Raw genomic sequence first — 19,019 nt, forward strand, 5'->3', positions numbered from 1 at the left:
AGACCTAGTCGCCAGTGGCGACCTCAGCAAAAACTTCACTCGCATTTTAATATTTATGGTCGCAAATGCGACTGTTTTAGTCGCAGTTTGGAGCCCTGGTTAAAAGGATTTCTGAAGGATTGCGTGACTGGAGTAATGATGCAAAAAATTCAGTTTGAAAGTCAGCTTTGTTCCTAATAAACTGTTTAACTGCACTCGCAAGTGAATATTAAATTATGTTGAGGGATAATTAAATATATTCTAAATAATCTACAAACATAAAATCTATACATTTATTTTGTCCTCACATTCTTTCTTGTAACTCCTCCCTCTCAGTGACACAGCTGGCTCATTATGCAGCTCATTATGCAGGCCTTTGTCTTCTCAGGTGTAAATCACAATGATATTCATGATAGTTGACGCCTACTCGCATATGACTTTTACAAACAAAAAGTGTCTTACAAAATTTAAATCAATATATTGTTTTCTGTGAGTAAACAAGATGATTTTCACATCATTTAGAAAGAATAATTCTAGGCTACAAGCTCCAGTTCTCAAAAGTCCCGGGAACTGGCTAGATTTTCGCTGGAGGAAACAGCTACGGTGTGATGAGCGGTGAACGGGGCGAAAACTTTACAGTAGATGGGAAACTGATTGCTCCCTCGTAACCTTTTGTGAACTGTATTTATGACAAAGAACAGTGCAGATACAGATATTCTAACAATCTATCGATAAACACACCTTGTGTCCTCTGTTTCTGTTTGAGTTAGAGCTGAAAAAACTAATCAAGTTAATCGATTAAAATCGATTATTAAAATAGTTGTCAACTAATTTAGTCATCGATTAGTTGCTAAATAACTTTTATTTGCCATAAGCGGCTCATTTCGTGCATATTTCAAATCTGCGGTGACCAAAGTGTGGCAGTAATGAGCCACCGGAGGTTTTACTCAGCCAGTACAGCAGAAGTAGCGAATAGCCAATAGCTGGCCTCGTTTTGTCACGTGCTTCCCGAACAGAGTCTCTGCCATATACAGTAAAAGTTCAGCGGGATGAGGAAGTACTTTACTTTGAGCCTTCAAAAAAGAAGAGTAACCTGTAAACTCTGCACTACTGAACTGTTTAAGGGGCCGTTCACATATCGCGTCTTTTGCGCGCTCAAGTTCGTTATTCCCAATGTAGGCGCGCGGTATGCGCGCTCATAATGGAAGCGACGCGGTCGCGACGCCCCCGTTTTTCCAGGCGCGTCCGCACTGCATCGAGTTAAAAACATCTCAACTTTTCAGAGAGCCGCAAGCGCAACGCGGGTGCTATTTTTAGAGCTGCAAATCCATTTATCCTTTGCTGAAATTTCTGCCTCTTCATGGAGAGAGCACGTCATGGTTGCTTAGCAAAGGCAGACGCGCTTCTGCCCGAGTGCTTTGGAAAGAAGGAGAAAGCGGCGCGCCTAGCGTTTTCCACGCGTTTTAGGCGCGATATGTGAACGGCCCCTAAGACTTTTATTTGTGCAGATTCTCCACTACAATGTTGTTTGCAAATGTTTAGTCGTAACAAACGAGTCGTCATTTTAACAGTTAACATTTGAAGCTTTACAAACATGTTCTGTGATCAGTTTGTCGTTTACCAGTTCATAATTCAGTCTTGCAGCCTAATTATGACTGAATGAGAGAGGTAAATGTTTAAATATATTTGAAATGCACTGCTCTTTTTCACACAGCAGTTTTTTGTGTGTCCAATTTTTTTTTCTGGACAACCTTCTGATGGATTTTACTTTAAAATGTGAGTTCCATTCAGGTTTCATGCCATTGGCACTTTATTCGAAGGATTGTTTAGAATTTCAAAGCATAAGCTATAAAGCTGTTTTCCAGTAAATAATAAAATGCAATGTACTGCAATTTTATTCTGTTTCATCCTTCTTCCTGAAAATATGTTCTGAAAGATTCCTTAAGCTTTGTTTGGGATGTTAAACTACTTTAGGAGCTCTAAGGACTGCCATGGTGAAAACATTATTTGAAATCTACTTGTGAAATTTGCTAGAGTATGGGTCAGTGTTTTGATTGCAGAAGAGTTCGACAAAGGATTACTGACACAATAAAACAACTCCAGGTATATTTTTGATGAGGATATGACAATGCAAAATGGTTAAAATCTCTTAAAATTCTATGCTGAATGATAAAGACCCTTTATTAATCATTTACTTGGGGGGGGAAATGGGCAAAACAAAAATTTAAGTACATAAACCGATTAATCGACTAATCGTAAAAATAATCGACAGATTAATAGATTATCAAAATAATCGTTAGTTGCAGCCCTAGTTTGAGTCCGCTTGCGCTGCTCCGCCATGGTCTGCAGATTGAAGAGCATGCTGAAAGACGGTGAGGAGACCGGTCTGCTGCTGTTTTAATATGAAATTTAAGGGGACTGACTCTAGTCCCACTAAAAAGCCTAGCGACGCACGTGCTTCTTGTATACATTTTCGGAGAACCAGGATAAATATTTCAATCAATTGCTCAGGCATTTAAGAGGCACCGAAATCTGCGTTCTTATTTGGTTCGGTGCATACCGGTTCCATAGGTTACAATTAAATATACGAAATTGTTCAACAGTATCTAATATTGGCAGACATCGTACCAGTGTAATATGCATCCATACAATACCTGAAAGCACAAATACAAACATGCTTCTTCTTGAAATGCAGAATAATAGGAAAAGGAAAAGTTACATGCTCTTAATGTAGGGTTCAAGGATTTTTCTTTGTTTAATCTTTTAAAAGGGCTTGTTTGTCTTAAAAACCATCAGTAATTCAGTTGCAATGGGACCTCCAACTGTGAGCACTGGGTTTGTCGGAGGTCAGATAATAGCTGAGGTTGCTCTTTCAGTTCCTCTGAGTGATTATATTTATACTGCTATGGGATGGGGGTGTGTCCACACAAGAATAATATCCAATCAGCACAACTGCCAGGAACCACTCAAGCCTGAATCAACCTTGAAAATGCTCCTGATATCTCGAGGCAACAGGCAAATCGAATATAAAGAGTCGTTTACTCACCCTTGTGTAGTTCTGATGTTGTCCATTCAATGTAATTTTTTATATTGTCAAACACTAAAAGGACCATATTTCTGCCATGTTTTATTATGTAGATTTAGTTCTTCGGATCTTGGCAGCAAACTAATCTGCATTCACTTTTAATAGATAAAAAACATGGCTTGAACAATATTCAAAACATCTAATTTTGCGGCCACAAAAAGGAGGACAGTCATGCTGGTTTGGAAAGGAGTGAGGATGAGCACATGATGACAATGTTCATGTTTTGTGAACCCTTACTTTAAAGAGCAGGGTTTAGACACAAGTCTGAACTCTATCCACTGCCACAACTCCAAAATTAGATTGTATTTAGTGTAAGTGTCAGCTTCACATGTTTCTTCATAAGGAGACAGAATGGAAGACTGTCATGCTAATTGAAATGCCAATACTGTGTCAACTGGATAACTAAAGACATCTGCTGCACCTGTAATATAAGCTCAGGGGCATATATATATGTTTGGGATATATATATATGTTTGGGCAACACCGACAGAAATAGGCCATTCTGTCCATGTGAACTAAACATGATCTCATACAAAGGTATCCAAACCGCTATGACCTTTCAGTAAAAGACAGGGCTTAAAACCCAACTCCTAAAGGGTCATTTGTAATGCTCAGAGATATTAATTATAGCTCCACATAAATGTCTATTGGGGACAAAAATATTAGAAGTGCTGACGTCAGGAGGAAAAGTGAGATATTGAAGTAGGGACAAGAAGAGAAAGGCAGGGATACGAGTCAATGAACATCCTGCTGTGAGCTGGCAGTAAATAGAGGTGACGTTCTGCAATGGCATATAAGTAACCAGCATACGTCACGCTTTGGGTTCTTTACATACGACGGATGAAATGTTGCTTTATTTTCCGTTAAAGTAACACTTCCCCAATAAATGAAAAATCTGTTAGCATTTACTCACTTCCTCTTATACACTGTTGTATCAGTGGAAGACTGGGGTTGTCAAGCTCAAATAAATAAATGTCAATTTACATTTAGTCATTTAGCAGATGCTTTTATCCAAAGTGACTTACAAATGAGAACAACGGAGGCAATCAAAACCAACAAAATCACAAAAATATATAGTGCTGAGACAAGTCCCACTCAGTCTAATGCAGTACACATTTTTTTATAATAATAAATAAAAAGAAAACAAGTAGATAGAATACAAAAAGAATAGAGAACGCTAGTGTTAGAGGGTTCTTTTTTAAGAATAATCAGAAATCAGAAACCCGAGCCCATCCCATTTTTGCTTTATCCGCATACAAAAAGTGTTCTCGTCACTTCATAACCTTACGGTTGAACCACCGATGGCAGATGGACTATTCTGACAATGTCTTTCATACTTTTCTGGACCTTGACAGTGTTGGCAGTGAATGGGACAGTCACAAGCCTCCCAGTTTTCATCCAAAATATCTTAAATTGTGTTCCGAAGACAAAGCTTATACGGGTTTGGAACGACATGGGGGTAAGTGATTAATGACAAAATGTTCATTTTAGGATGGAGTATCCTTTTTAACCGTTTTCATTTTGATTATCCAATATCCATTCTGAAATCCCAAGAATCCATCCTTTAATCTGTTCTGTTTTAGCTTACGTGTGAACAAAAATGTACTAAACATTTGTATCTGTTTGTGATTTGTAGAGTGGCTGCCATCTATTAATCTCAATGAGCTTTGTTACTTTTTATATGAAACAAAACTGACAGAATTTGGAACTTGAGATTTAATCACAAAAATTTTACAATAAATATAATTTTTAAGCTCTTCAATGTGGCAGATTGCTGTAGCGCGGAGCTCACGTAAACTGATCATATTTCTATCATCTTTCCCACTTTACTAATAGTTATATCACACAAAAAAACATGAATGAACACGAAGGTATTTTAAAACAACAGTAGGCTCCAACTTACTGAAATGTAACATGTCTCATGTAATCAGTGTTTCAACCACAGATAAAGCACTTGGTAAACAATGTCAAAAAGGAAAACCATTCAATGTCCACAGCTAGACAGTTAGCTTGAAAACATTGAGAAGAGTACTATAAAATAAACATATATATATATATATATATATATATATATATATTCTTAACTTGTGTGTTTGAATTAATCAGTCATAAATCTATCACAGCCACAATTTAAATGTTTGCATTTCAACAACAAATTGAAGAATGATTATTTGATTATATGAATATGGAATCAATGAGAATCGATTCGTGAAATTGTGTGACTAAGCAGCCCTAGTGAAAGATGACAGATTTTTCATTTGTCTGGTGAACTGTGCCTTTAACAATGCATCAAGCTGGACAATACAGTACACAAGCAAACAGAACTGCTGAAATATGGAGCGTTATGAAATGTCCTTGATAACCAGCAGAACTCTTCAGATGAAATGACAGGATGTTCCAAAGCAAGTGCAGGAAAGGACAATTACAATAAGTAGATCAGATCAGACCTGATGTTGTCTACTGAAGGTCTGAGGGACTCTTCATGGCCCTAGTGGAGAAGCACTGGGCTGCAGCCACCTGCCAATGTGAGATGTGGAGCGCTAAGCTCTTTCTAGCTGCTGTGTGTGGAGCCAGGCCTAATGTGCACTGAGGTTTACTGTTCCCGCTTTCTCTTGACACCGCGGGCAAAAACAACTGCAGGTAACAGAGGAAACAAGCGAGGAAGAATAGAATGGAAATGGCTCCCTGGAAAGCCAGTTGTGCTCATAGAGAACAGCCAGACTTCCATGTGGTTTCTGAGTGCAGCAGGACTGAAAGACGATGCAGCTGCATGCCACAGAAACGTGATTTCTTCCTTATATGAAAATACAGTTCTGTTTAGAACCAGTAATGACCCTAATCACTTAATAATCACTTTTATAATTTTCTAATAACTTGAAAAAATATTTCAAATATTATAATGTGCATTACCATATTTAAAAATGTTTTTAATATATGATAGATAAAAGTTAAAGTGTAAAATCTAACAATTATATTTTGGATCATGAAGTAATACTTCATATTAATTCTGTAATATCAATTAAATTCAGATATAAATTAACACTACTAGTAATGTATGCTCACTTTGACATCAAAAACTATATGTTTAATATTATAATGTGTATAATATAAATAGTATATAAAAATATAAATATATTTATATATTTTATTAAAACATTGACAGTGCAAGTATATATAAAAATATAAGAATTATATTTTGGATAAATATTTTTATTAATATTATTATTACTGTACTTAAAATCAACTGATCTATGTAATCACTGTATTTTCATTGCCATATGCTTTTTACACACCTAAAAAAATGTATGTTGGTTTTGACGACAAACACCCAAACTGAAGCAAAAAACATCTTTAAAGGTTTAGCAAGCACAGAAAAAGCAAAGTTAAAGCAGAGGAATTTAACAAATGAACAAATGTACACGCACGTTCTCTTTTCTCTGAAGCACTGACCTTTACGAGACATTTCAGCTGCTTATTTGCTCATTATAGGCAAATGGGTGATTTCATTACCTTTAAGCGACAATCTCCAAGCACTGCTGGAAAACTGATGAAGATAGAGAACAGAAAGTGCTATGAAAGAGACAGATTGAGGAAAGAATCAGTAACCTGTGTCTGTAGCACTGAAAGGTGCAGGCTATGTTGCAGGTCATGGATAATTGGATTCAAGCAACAAACATAAAAACAGAGTTGACAGGCTGACAATGGGAGCAAGCAAGCGGAGGGTAAATTTGCACAAGAACTGAATGTGGTTACTGAGGAGTGTTTCACCAGCGTGGGAGCTCTGCCAAGCAAAGGAATGTTTCCACACAATCCTCACAACTCTCGCTCCCTCCCGCTCAAAAACAGATCTGAGCGAGTTCCAGAGCATCCAGAGTTCCTGGACCATCACCCCTTGTCCCAACCGATAACCATAGTTTAGGACAAAGAATAAAATGGTACTACCAAGATTTTTGTTTGTGAAAAAACATTTTTAAAATCAGTCAGGCAGGTCTGAATGTGATTACCGTGAATAACAAAAAACACTTAAGAAATTGTGCAGTCTAAACATGTCGAGTAGATGCGCAGAAGCCTTGGCATTTCTGAGGAAAATCACAGGTGCATCTTTCCAGCACCATCCTATACAGTCAAACAACTGCTGAGTAGATCTTAATAAAAGCATTCAAATGGCTGCTTTAAAAAAAACAACAACAAAAAACAGCGTCTGACAGCTTTTCTGAAAGGCCATGCAGTGTGTGGGCAAGCGCTGATGAATAGAGTGTATCTGAAATTCTAAACCTATTTGGAATGCCAAGGTCATCTTCAACAGCCCTTCTTTGTGCTGTGTATAAAGCAAAATAAGTAGATGATTCCTGCACTGAATTGAGTATGCATGGTAAAGGTGACAATCTGGAACAGGACTGCATGATAAAAATAAAATAAAAAAGCTACATTTTGAGACAATTATTGGGAGTTATTTCACTGCTCTTTAGATATGAGGGCAAAATAATAAATACTAATAAATAAATAATCAATAAATACATATATAAAAATGTGAATAGAAATAATAATAAATAAATAAAAATCACATTAAGAGAGACATTTCCTTGAACTCTGCTTTAATTTACAGCCATTTTTGGAACTAAGTCTTGAACTGAATATTAAAATTAAATTGTCAATCATAAAAAAATAATATTCCTTACTTTTGTTAATATGATATATTAATAGCATAATATAATACACTTCAGCCTTTTATTATACACTAACAACATATTTCCCTAATATATGCTTTTGTAGCAATATAATACAATTAAAGCTGCACAGTTCAGGGGAAAACCTAAAAATTAACAAATAGTCAAATCCAGACTTTCTGTGCTTGTTTTAAACTTTATTTTAATTATCTCTATATTAATTATTATTAAAATAAAAAATGGTGTATTAAGAAAAGAAAATTGCATTACAACTGTAAAATTACAATGCTAATATTTATACCAATTTTTTTTTTCTAATTTCTTGTCGAATGTTAATTCATCACACTTTCATTTAGAGTTTATTTCCTGCCCTTAAAGCTTCTGTTTTGCTTCTTAATTTGCATACTGCATTCTTAAAGTGACCCAAACTCTGAGCAGACGAGAAGTTCATGCTGAGCAGCATTTACTGTGAACCAAGGAGCTGATGAATATTTATTTAATTAAACTACAGCCTTTGCCATATTGTAATTTTGTTTTTTCCATTAAATATGCAGCCCTGTCTGTAATCATCTGCAAATTGTCTTCAGCATGTATTAGAAAAGACAAAATTATTAATAAGGCTGAAAAACAATTAATCACAATGAATAGCATTCAAAATAAAATTTGTGTTTACATACTATACTGTGTATATTTATTTTATATATATATTATATAAGTATATAAGTACACACAAATGCATGTCTCCTAAACATAGTTGCTTCTGACTTAGGTGAAGGTAAACAAATGGAGAAAGAAAACAGATGTGTAACAGTATATTGGTTTTCAGCAGTTTAATGCTCCTGAGGGTTTCTGTGTAATGAATGTTAATCAAACAACTAGGGGTCGCACAGTTCGCTGACAGAAAAAAAAACGAATCATTCGGTTCACCACATGCGGTTCGGCACGCGCTGGGACCGCGGTTCAACTTAAATCTGAGAAAGCATCTGTAATATGGTTTGCTATATAAATAGCATGTAAAACAAACAGGGTTCAGCTAATATATTTTTCTGTTGATGCATGCGCATTCTGGCTTCCCAGACATTCAAATAACAGCGATGAGAGAAAAAAAAACCTTGGACAAACCATTCACTTTTGTTCAATGTGAATGCCGTATGCTGGATTATGAGCAGTCATTTATTCCGTCACCACCCGAGTGCTGATAGCACACTCACAGATGAGGTCTGAACAGCACACATTAATATCTGTGTTTAAACTAAACTCATTTAAACATTTAAGAGCCAGACGACGCGAGCTCGTGTGCGCAGTGAGAAGATTTGTGCGTGCGCTCATCCGAAGCACAAACCCGTGCCTCAGAACGCGCGCAAATATTAAACTCTCTCTGAAATAGTGTGTTTAAATGGACAAATTCAGACAAAAATTATATCAAAATGCCCGTCTTGGTAAGTATCGTACAGCAGACATAGCCGGATGAACGTAGGCCTGCTGTATCAGTGTATTCTCTTAAAGTGACAGTCTTTATATTAATAGAAACAGCAACAACAAAGAAGTCACTCAATGCTCTTGATTAAAAAGCTTTTGTAACTTTAATAAAGAATAATCTTTAATTTATTCAGCCAAAAATGCAATGATGTTTTACATTTGATAACTTTATTCAATTTCTGTACTTAAAAACTAATGCTAGACCTCCCTAAACAAAAAACTGAAAATCACTGTTTATTTCACTGTTTGAACCTCACTCAAACAGCAGAAAGCCTCAGATTACACCTTACTTAATGGAAGAACACTTAACAGCATCGCCCAACAATTATCCAACTCTCAATCACCTTTTCCCAATTAAGCACACCAGGCTGCACACAAGCCCTATCTCTTTAGCTAAGCTGAGCTACACACAGCGGCACTTGACAAAGTAATCTTTCAACAAATCCCTCCCCAAACATTTTCACATTGACTGTTTCCTAATTGATAAACCTCCACGGGGGGCTGCACTATCATAAGACACCACCTAGCACAAATCCACCAGTCACCGGCAGCCTTAAACAGTCAATACACAGCAGCACTATGTGTGTGAGATGCTAACGGAGCACACACATTCAGTTTTTGGATTCACAAGAGAGTGAATGCCAAATGCTGCTAAGACCCAGAGGATATTTTTTAAGTGAACCAATAATACATGTGGGAGGAGAGGTCACTGACCTTTCACCCCTGTATTTACTGCATCAGCACAGTTAAGTTTATGGAATATCCCATCATAGTCCAGTAAGACATCAGTAAGCACCTGCTATTCAACATTAGCTGCTGTAGTAAATCAAACCCAAAATTAAAAATATTTGCCCGAGACTGCAAAAATAAAATAAATTCAATAAATATTCGGCAGAAATAGAAAGAAACTTACTACTAAGGCTGCATTATTAATCAAATCCGATTGTCATGCATATCTTTCAGTGAAGCACTGTGATCGTTTCAAATACTAGGGGTGTAACGATATATCGTGGTACGATTTATCGCAATGCAAAAATGTCACGATATGTATCGTAGAGTTATGACGATATTCAACAATTTTTTTTTTTTTTTTTTTATGATTTGACGTCCGTTTTATCCTATTGGTTGAGCTACCGCAGCCGCGTCATACGTCACGCTTGCATTCAGGCTCAAATGAAGAATCGCTTGAACTGTGAGCAGTAGCAGGGCAAAATGAGTTCGACTTCATCTGAAATTGTAATTGAAATAGAAGATGCTCCGTCCACTTACAAGTCTGACGTCTGGCAGCATTTCGGTTTTCCAGTTACTCGACAGGAGGACGGTAAAAAAACAGACAAAACACGAACTGTGTGTAAACACTGTAAACAAACACTGTTATACACGACGTCGAACACTACAAATATGATGTGTCATTTAAAACGGTACCACAAAGAGAAACTCCTGCAACCGGGTGCGAAAAAGAGAGTTAAAGAAGGCCAAATATCGTTAGAACGTAGTTTTGCTTCAACATGGTCTCAGTCAAGTGCAAAAGCTCAAGAAATAACCAGGTGCATCAGAGTTTTTATCGCAAAAGACATGAGGCCATTCTCGGTCGTCGAAAATGTTGGATTTTGCGAATTGGTGAGGGTACTGGAGCCCAGGTATCATATTCCGTCACGCCCGCACTTCAGTCAGGAGGTAATTCCAGCCCTGTACAACGAAGTTAAAAGCAAATGTGACGGATGTTTTGAAAAATGCTGAGAGTGTGGCGATAACAACTGACGGATGGACTTCGCGGGCTGTTCAGAGTTACATCACAGTCACAGCGCATATTATTACCACAGAGTGGGAAATGAAAAGTTTTGTGCTTCAGACTCGCCCGCTTTTCGAGTCGCACACTGGTACAAACATAGCTGATGTCTTAAAAGCAACCATACAAGAGTGGGAGCTTGAAAGATCTGCTCATAGCATTGCTGTCGTTACAGACAACGCACGCAACATGGTTGTGGCAGTGAGGGAAGCAGGGATGTCACCGCATATTAAGTGTTTTGCACACACTTTGAATCTTGCTTCGCAAGCAGGATTGAATGTTCCCCGCGTCAGTCGCTTGCTGGGTCGCGTGAGGAAAGTCGTGGCTTTCTTTCACCGCAGTACCACAGCAACAGCTGTGCTCGCGGCAAAGCAAAATATGCTTGAGATCGCATCACACAAGCTTATCATGGATGTTGTTACACGCTGGAACAGCTCAATGGAGATGCTGGAACGCTATCTCGAGCAACAAGCTGCGATAACGGCAGCCCTCTTGAGCACTGAGGTGCGCAAAAATGCACGTCAACTCGATACTATGGATAGCGCTGACATCAGTGACGCCGAAGAAATCGTAAACCTTCTTAAACCGCTAAAAAAAGCCACCACTGTCCTGTCTGATGAAAAGAGCCCCACGCTGTCACTCATATTGCCCTTGAAAGCCATGATCGAACAGAGCATGACACCGGACGAGAAAGACTTCACAACTATTGCTAACATGAAGACAGCCATCCTGCAAAACCTCTCAAGCAGATTCACAGAGGAACAGGATTATCTACTAGAGGGTACTGCCTTGGACCCCAGATTTCGGTCATTGCCCCACTTACTCCCTGAACAACGTGAAGAGGTTTTCCACCGGTTGAAAAACAAATCAAACCAGTTACAGCAGGTATGTCTGCATTACAAATTGTCTGAGAATCTATGTATTTGCACTTGTGTGTGTTTGTCACTCTAATTGCATGTTTGTGTAACCTACTTTGTGCACACCTTTTGTGTATGTACTTGAAACTACACTTACTTACTAGTATACCTTAATTATTTTATTTATTTTATTTTATTTTAAGGCTGTCACTGGGAAGCAAACGAAAGAGGAAGGTGCCAGTGATGGAGATCCCACTGATGCAGCAGATCAAAGAGATGCAGCACACAGAGTTGAGCCAGAACAGCCACCTAGTAAAAAGACAGCACTGGAAGAGCTCTTTGGTGCAACTTTTTCTGAACCACCAGTCACCCAGTCCAAAAGTAGGATAGAAGTAGAGATTAACATGTACAAAAAGGACACTTCTATTCCCCTCACTAGCTGTCCACTGAAATGGTGGAAAGAAAATGCTCAAATGTACCCACTTCTTTCACCTCTTGCAAAGGCTTACCTCACAGTTCCAGCAACTTCTGTTCCTAGTGAACGTGTTTTTTCGACAGCAGGGGATATTGTTAATGCGCAAAGATCCCAGCTACTGCCAGAAAATGTAGATATGCTGGTTTTCTTGCAAAAAAACCTGTAAGTAACCTCAAAAAAAAAACAAAGCTGTTTGTGTTGAAATTACTTGAACAGGAGTCAGGACACTACTTGACGTGTTTTTTGTTGCACTTGTACTGCTTAAAGAAGTTCTCTCTTGGGCTATCCTAATTTTGATTTTATGATACAATTCAGTTTTATTGGTCGGTGACACCTAGTAGTCATTGTTAATTTATTTACGTACTGAAGGTAAACTAAATCTTGATTTATATTGAAGTATTGTATATTCTTTAAGTTGCATGTATAACAAGACAGTTATTGAACACTGTTAATGTTAAATAAATCTGTTATTTGATTTTCAGTTGAATTTTTAAATTTTGTTCAAAATATCGTGATGCATATCGTATCGTGAACCCAGTATCGTGATACGTATCGAATCGTGAGCTGAGTGTATCGTTACACCCCTATCAAATACTCATCGAATTTTAAATAAAAATCCAAATCCAAACCCACTAGATGCTGTGTTGGTCATTTAAAATTTTGCAGAAAAAGAGAACATTAATGCGAGATATTGTTAACGGCGAAACTGAAACCAAGCAGTTCACACAGAACGCATAGGCTGTTTATCACATTTTCTAGAGGGACATCTATCACCATTCAACTCGCATTTCACACAAGAGAGCCGCATGTTTAGAAAGCGTAAAAAGTTCAACTTTTAAAAACATGTTTCAAGACTTAATGTTGTTTTTTTCCCAACCCACTGCATTTCATGTTTTTAAATCAAGAAAGTACTCTTTGTGATTGGTTGTCGGTCCTTTGTATTAAACTTTTATATATTTATCATTTATATTTATAATCATGTGACACTGAAGACTGAATTAATGATATTCAAAATTCAGCTTTGCATCAGAGAAAAACATTATATTTTAAAGTATATTAAAACAGAAAACCATTATTTATAATTGTAACACGTACTATTGCGCAATATTACTGTTTTCTGTATTTTCGATAAAATAAGTGAAGGCTTGACGAGCAAAAGATATGCAATTTTTAAAACATTAAAAATAGTAATGCAGCCCTCTATGCACACCTTGGCAATATAATCGCCATTGGCTAGTAAATTTTTCAGTTTACTCGCCAGACTGATATACTATTTTACACACACACACACACACATATCATATATCATATCATATATATATATATATATATATATGATTCCAGTCAGCTTATCTTTGTAAAATGGCACAGCTTCTTAAATCTTAGCTTCTCAGTCAGTCAAGCATTATAATATGGTATTAAGCACTATTTAATTTAACTTTAGTGATTAGAACTAAAACTTGGTAACCATGTATGAATGTATATTTGTCATTTTAACTGAACTTAAGACTGGTGGTGATGCTTAAGATATTGTTGGTCATTCAGGGCTTCTGTTAAAAAAAATTTAATAGATCATATTAATTACTGTTAAAAGATAATACAACAACTAATTCTACTACCATACTAATAATACACAATGCACTACGGCTTGATGAGCTGCTGGGTTCATGAATATTAATCACGTTGTCTGTGTTTGGTTGAACTTATATGCTGAAATCAAAACAGGGACGGTAAAAGATGAGCGCCAGCCAATGATATTGCCATTTGTGCATTAGCTCAGCCCACTACCGGAGAAACCGGCTTAACTTCTGCTTGTTCAAAAAAGCTAAATAATTCTAAATGAACTCCATTATTTTGACAGGAGAAGACAACAAAGAATATAGTTTACATGTAGCATGTTGATTCAGCGTGGTAAGACTCTCGCTCTCTCTCTTTGCATGTGTGAGAAACAGAGCTATCAGCAAAGCGAAGGCGAGTCGTGCGCCTTCACACAGAGTTTACAGTTCGGCAAATACCATAGACAGTAAAAGAGGCAAATACAGGTGTGCTGTGCATCCATTGAGATGAATTGAAAAGTACAGATCACTTGATGGAGAGTAAAACTCTGAAGCGCTCAGTCAGTGTTCAGCGAGTGAAAATGTGCTAATCTTATAATAGCCTCGAACATACACACTGGCGAGTAAAATCTAAGAATTTATTAGCCAATGGCTAACGATAGACATCATTTAGTGTCATAGAGTAAAATTTAGTCGCATATGCGCGTGATTTACTTGCAATATAGAGGGTCAAAACTTTTAACCAGTGCTGTACTCCTCTATCACAACAGAAAACTGTCTAGCAGAAAGAGCATCACCACTTGAGTTTATACCTCATAAATTGTCAATGAAGTAGTGCTAACTCACTTAGATTTTTCATATCTTGATTTTACTGGCTAGCTAGCTATTGTATAAACACTTAATCAGATAGGTCAAATATATTTAGAATATCAAAGCTTAGATTTAGTCTTTGGGCTCAAATGCAGCCAGTGTGGCTTCAGAGAAAATGGAGGGGAATCCCCAGGTGACTAGAGAGGACTGTGTGTGGGGAAGGGTCATTTGTAGACTACTTGTTTTTACAATGGTATAGCCTAATTTAGTTGCACAGTATATTACACACACAGCACAGGGAAGTTTTAAACAGTCCTGCAATTTTGCTCATTTTCAGTTTATTCCCATTAATTCCCATATATTCCTGCTAATTCCCTAGTTACAAGTCCAACTCTCTAACCATTAGGCCACAGCTGCCGCCAATAATGCCTTCCATTCTCGCTCGGTCAAGACTAGCATAACGGAACACGCTGATGACGCATTATGTCTGCGTGAACTGGGTACAGTTAGACCACTTAACTTAGTGATTACTATTGGGATATGAAAAGACTTTCAACCAGCATAACAAAAAAATGTTTTGAACAAAATTCACTTACCCTGCCATTAAACTGGTAAATTACGCAAATCTATTTAGTGAAACTTTTTTTTTTTTCAGTTGTCGGCTAAATTAAACCTTTATTAATAAAGGCCCATACACACCAAGCACGATTACTATAAAGATAAGTAGAATTTTATTATTATCGTCCACACTAACATACAATAACATTTTGTTTAATCTAAGTGCATGCAAAGTTGTCGTCTTCTGCTTTAAATGCTCAAAATCTCGAAAGTTGGATAGATTCTGACTGGTTGAAAATATTTTTATTGTTAATCAACTGAAAAAAAATAGTTCTGAAAGTGATTCCTGTATCATTATCAGTATAGTTTATTTTTAAAACTTGCTTGCTAAAATTGGCAATAAAATTCATCTATTTGCATAAATTGAATCACTCATTTATACTTAAAGCAAATCGTAACTATATTTTCACTTTCTATAAAAAAATTATTTTGGTGCATTATACGCTGTAACATCTACATTTCCCTCCTGAAATCAATATTTTAGAATCCTTTGAAACGCCAATAATCAATAACTCTGTTCTGACTATCTGAAATTTGCAATAATATTAATCTTTTCGCATGAACTGAATTATTTGCATTGAATCAGGTAGTCGTACAATCTAATAAAGACCAAACACTTAGTCCTTATCAGCAATGTGTTCAGCTCTTCTTAAACTGCAATTTACTAATTGTTTATCGACATTACCCATCTGTAAGTAATGGCTGAGACATGCATGACTTATCAACTCACTTTAAGTGCACTCAATAAAAAGGGAGGAGGACTGGGAGCAGCTAGCCTGTCATATCAAGCAAGCATTATGCAATGAAACACTGCGGTTTATTTCACCTCCCTTGAGAGACATTCAACACAGTCTTCGTCTCAAACTAGTGAGCTGCCTACATTAACAAAAGAGGACCAAAAAGTACCATAGTATTCTCTGAAGTACTTTAAAGCAAGTGTCTTGCCTGTTTACTTTGGGCATGCTATGCACAATCATGACTTACCAAAGTACAACCCTATGATGCCCAAAAATGCTGTCTAGGTAGGCAGCACACATGGTTTTAAAACAGAGCCAGAGAAGTCAATGACATCAGGATGTTGATCTACTTTACACAGAGCTGGATTAGTGATGCTGCGGTCTTATATCAACACTACAGATACTGAAATAGGGCTGTGCTTTGCAAGCTGCCAGTGGGTGGAAACTAAACATTATAATACAGGCATACAGGTGACCTCTAAAGACTCTTCCTTTAATGGAGATCCACTAGTTTTGAGTTATTGCTTATAAATCCATTACACTTCACATAAGGATGCTTATTCAACTTTAACATTTACCTTTTTTGTTACTTTGTCACTACTTTTAACAATTTTATTCAAACTTCAGTTTGACTGGTAAAATTGAACTTTTTTTTTTTACTTTTAACAGCTGTATTACGTAAAGATACACTGAATAAAAATCAACAGTTTGACATTAATTTCGCCATTGTGTAAAGGTTTTTTGATAACGATTTGTGATTTTTCGCAATTACTTAGGACTCCATTCAGTTCAATTAATATACTGTCATTTGTATGAATTGTGTTTGCATGTAAATATGTCGTTACGTACATCTGCCATGTCAACATAAAATGCTATCGCATTCCGTTTCGCTGTCTCTGATCGTTTCTGAAGGCGAAAAAGTCGCCGTGCGCACATTTGCGGCGTTTCGCGTCGCATAAAAACGCCCTGGTTTCACTTTATCTGACGTTTGAGTAATGCGAGATATTTTTGGCCGTTGTAGGTCAGATTACCTGGAAAGACAAAGTGAGGAATACGAGGTATGAAATAGGTTTAAATTGCATAATAAAATACAATATTTCTGCGTGCCTTGAATTAGAAGTTGACGCATAGCAGAATTATGTGATAGAACTTACATGTTTTGTTTACAACACATTTAATGAAGTGTATAGTGAGTCCACTCCACGTTCAATGTGAATAAACGACTTCTTCCTAAACACATATTAAGCTTACATTGCGAGTGGCACAAAAAACAGACAAACAAATCTCATTCGCAATTATCTGTATGACAATTAACCGTCAAGCAACATTTCCCGACCGTGATTTATAACCGCGGGTTTCTCGAGCGTTCCTCACCTGTTCTGTGTCCATGATGGACTCCACGAGTTATTTCACCACAAACTGAGAGTGTAGCGTCGAAATATCTCATCGTTTTTTCCTCCCAGTAGGATTCCGCGAAGTTATACTATTTAATGTAAGGCTACGTGAATAAAATGTTATTCCCCATCGCTTTAGGACAACATCATTATCATCATAATCATAATCGTCAACTCGCTAAACAGTCGAGTATTAAACACCGTGTAACGTTAACAGGATCGGTTGCACAACCGGATCTAGTTGGTAAGCATTAATAGGAGTATATCTCTGACCAGGAGAACCAAAAGACATTAAAGAATTAAATATATAACGTTAAGTATTTTAAATCACGAACAGTGAATGGAGAAATCACATCACACAGATTACACCGCCGAAGGGTTTGTTTTCGCTGAGCATAGCCATGGCTGACTCCAACGAATAAATGCGCGTAAAACACCTGACAACGACACCTTTACGATCAGAAACCCTCTCTAATCTGTTATCTGATTCGCGTCTGGGGGATATGATGATCAAGATTCAGATCTGATTGTTACTGCTGGGTGTGTTATCAGTTCATCTGAACGGTGACTGGTCGCGTATTTCAACAAGATTTGAAAATAGATTTGATAGTACGCTACTAGAATGGACTAATGTTTCAAAGAAATGTATTTATGAACTTCTTACCTGGGCTAGTGAATATTCCGCAGTTAAACCCAGAGTTTGGTATAGATCAGATTGGACTCCTGCTCAAACTGAATAAACTTTGCCCGCTTCTTCTTCTCGCTGGCTAACACACACTTGCTAACGGCCGTTAAAATCTCTCCGCTCGCGCCGTCAAAAGCGATCGCGGCTCCCGCGTCCTGTCGCCGGTGTGTCTCCGTGAGGAGTTGAAGTGTTACCGCGAATCCCAGGCGTAGATTATCTCTGTTACCAATTTTTAGATAAAGTTTATCTCTATCCCCTCCCGTCCAACGCCATCTTTCCCGCGGGGCACGCCGGGTAATCCTCAGGAATCCCGACGCGACGCGACGCGACGCGTTCGCAGCTCGTCATGGAGTGCTGGAATGATGCGATGAGAAACACAGCGCGTGAGGAGCGCGATGAAACTTACTTCTACCACCAGAGAACATACATATACCTCGGGTCTATATGAAGATCCAGCTTTCAGAAGCTGATAATAGCAAATAAAATGATGCCTACGTAAAACTACTATGGGGTACTGTAAGTGATGTTATCAGATGACAATACCTAGGCTACTTTCTTAATATGAAGTATTAATAGACTACTACCAGTAACTTGGAAATATAAGAACTTAATAATTATACTTACTGAATATTCTTTAAAAAGTGATGTAAAATATTGGCTACATGCATTTTGTGAGCGCTTGTGAAAAGTCCAGTTTGTTTGCAAGTCGGTATAACATCTGTTTGTCAAATGAGGATTGAACAGTAATGAAATATTACAATTTAAAAGAGCTGTTTTTTTGTTGTTGTTGTTGTTGTTTAGTACCCTATATTTTAAATAGTAATTCATTTCTGTCTTCAGTGTCACGTGATTCTTCAGAACTCATGCTGATTTGCAACTAAAGATTTC

General features: G+C 37.2%; 1 protein-coding gene across 2 annotated transcripts in view; it reads right to left on the bottom strand.

The window, feature by feature from the left end:
* LOC132157398 (tight junction-associated protein 1-like) overlaps positions 1-18,467 on the bottom strand; it is a 124,850-nt gene extending 106,383 nt beyond the window's left edge. For both annotated transcript variants that reach the window (XM_059566739.1, XM_059566738.1), the window contains exon 1: positions 18,111-18,467. The gene's annotated coding sequence lies outside the window, so the exon portion shown is untranslated. The remainder of the gene's footprint in view (positions 1-18,110) is intronic.
* Between the last annotated feature and the right edge of the window lie 552 nt (positions 18,468-19,019).

This window comes from Carassius carassius, chromosome 14, assembly GCF_963082965.1.
Source record: "Carassius carassius chromosome 14, fCarCar2.1, whole genome shotgun sequence".
In the NCBI taxonomy this organism is placed as follows: Eukaryota; Metazoa; Chordata; class Actinopteri; order Cypriniformes; family Cyprinidae; genus Carassius; species Carassius carassius.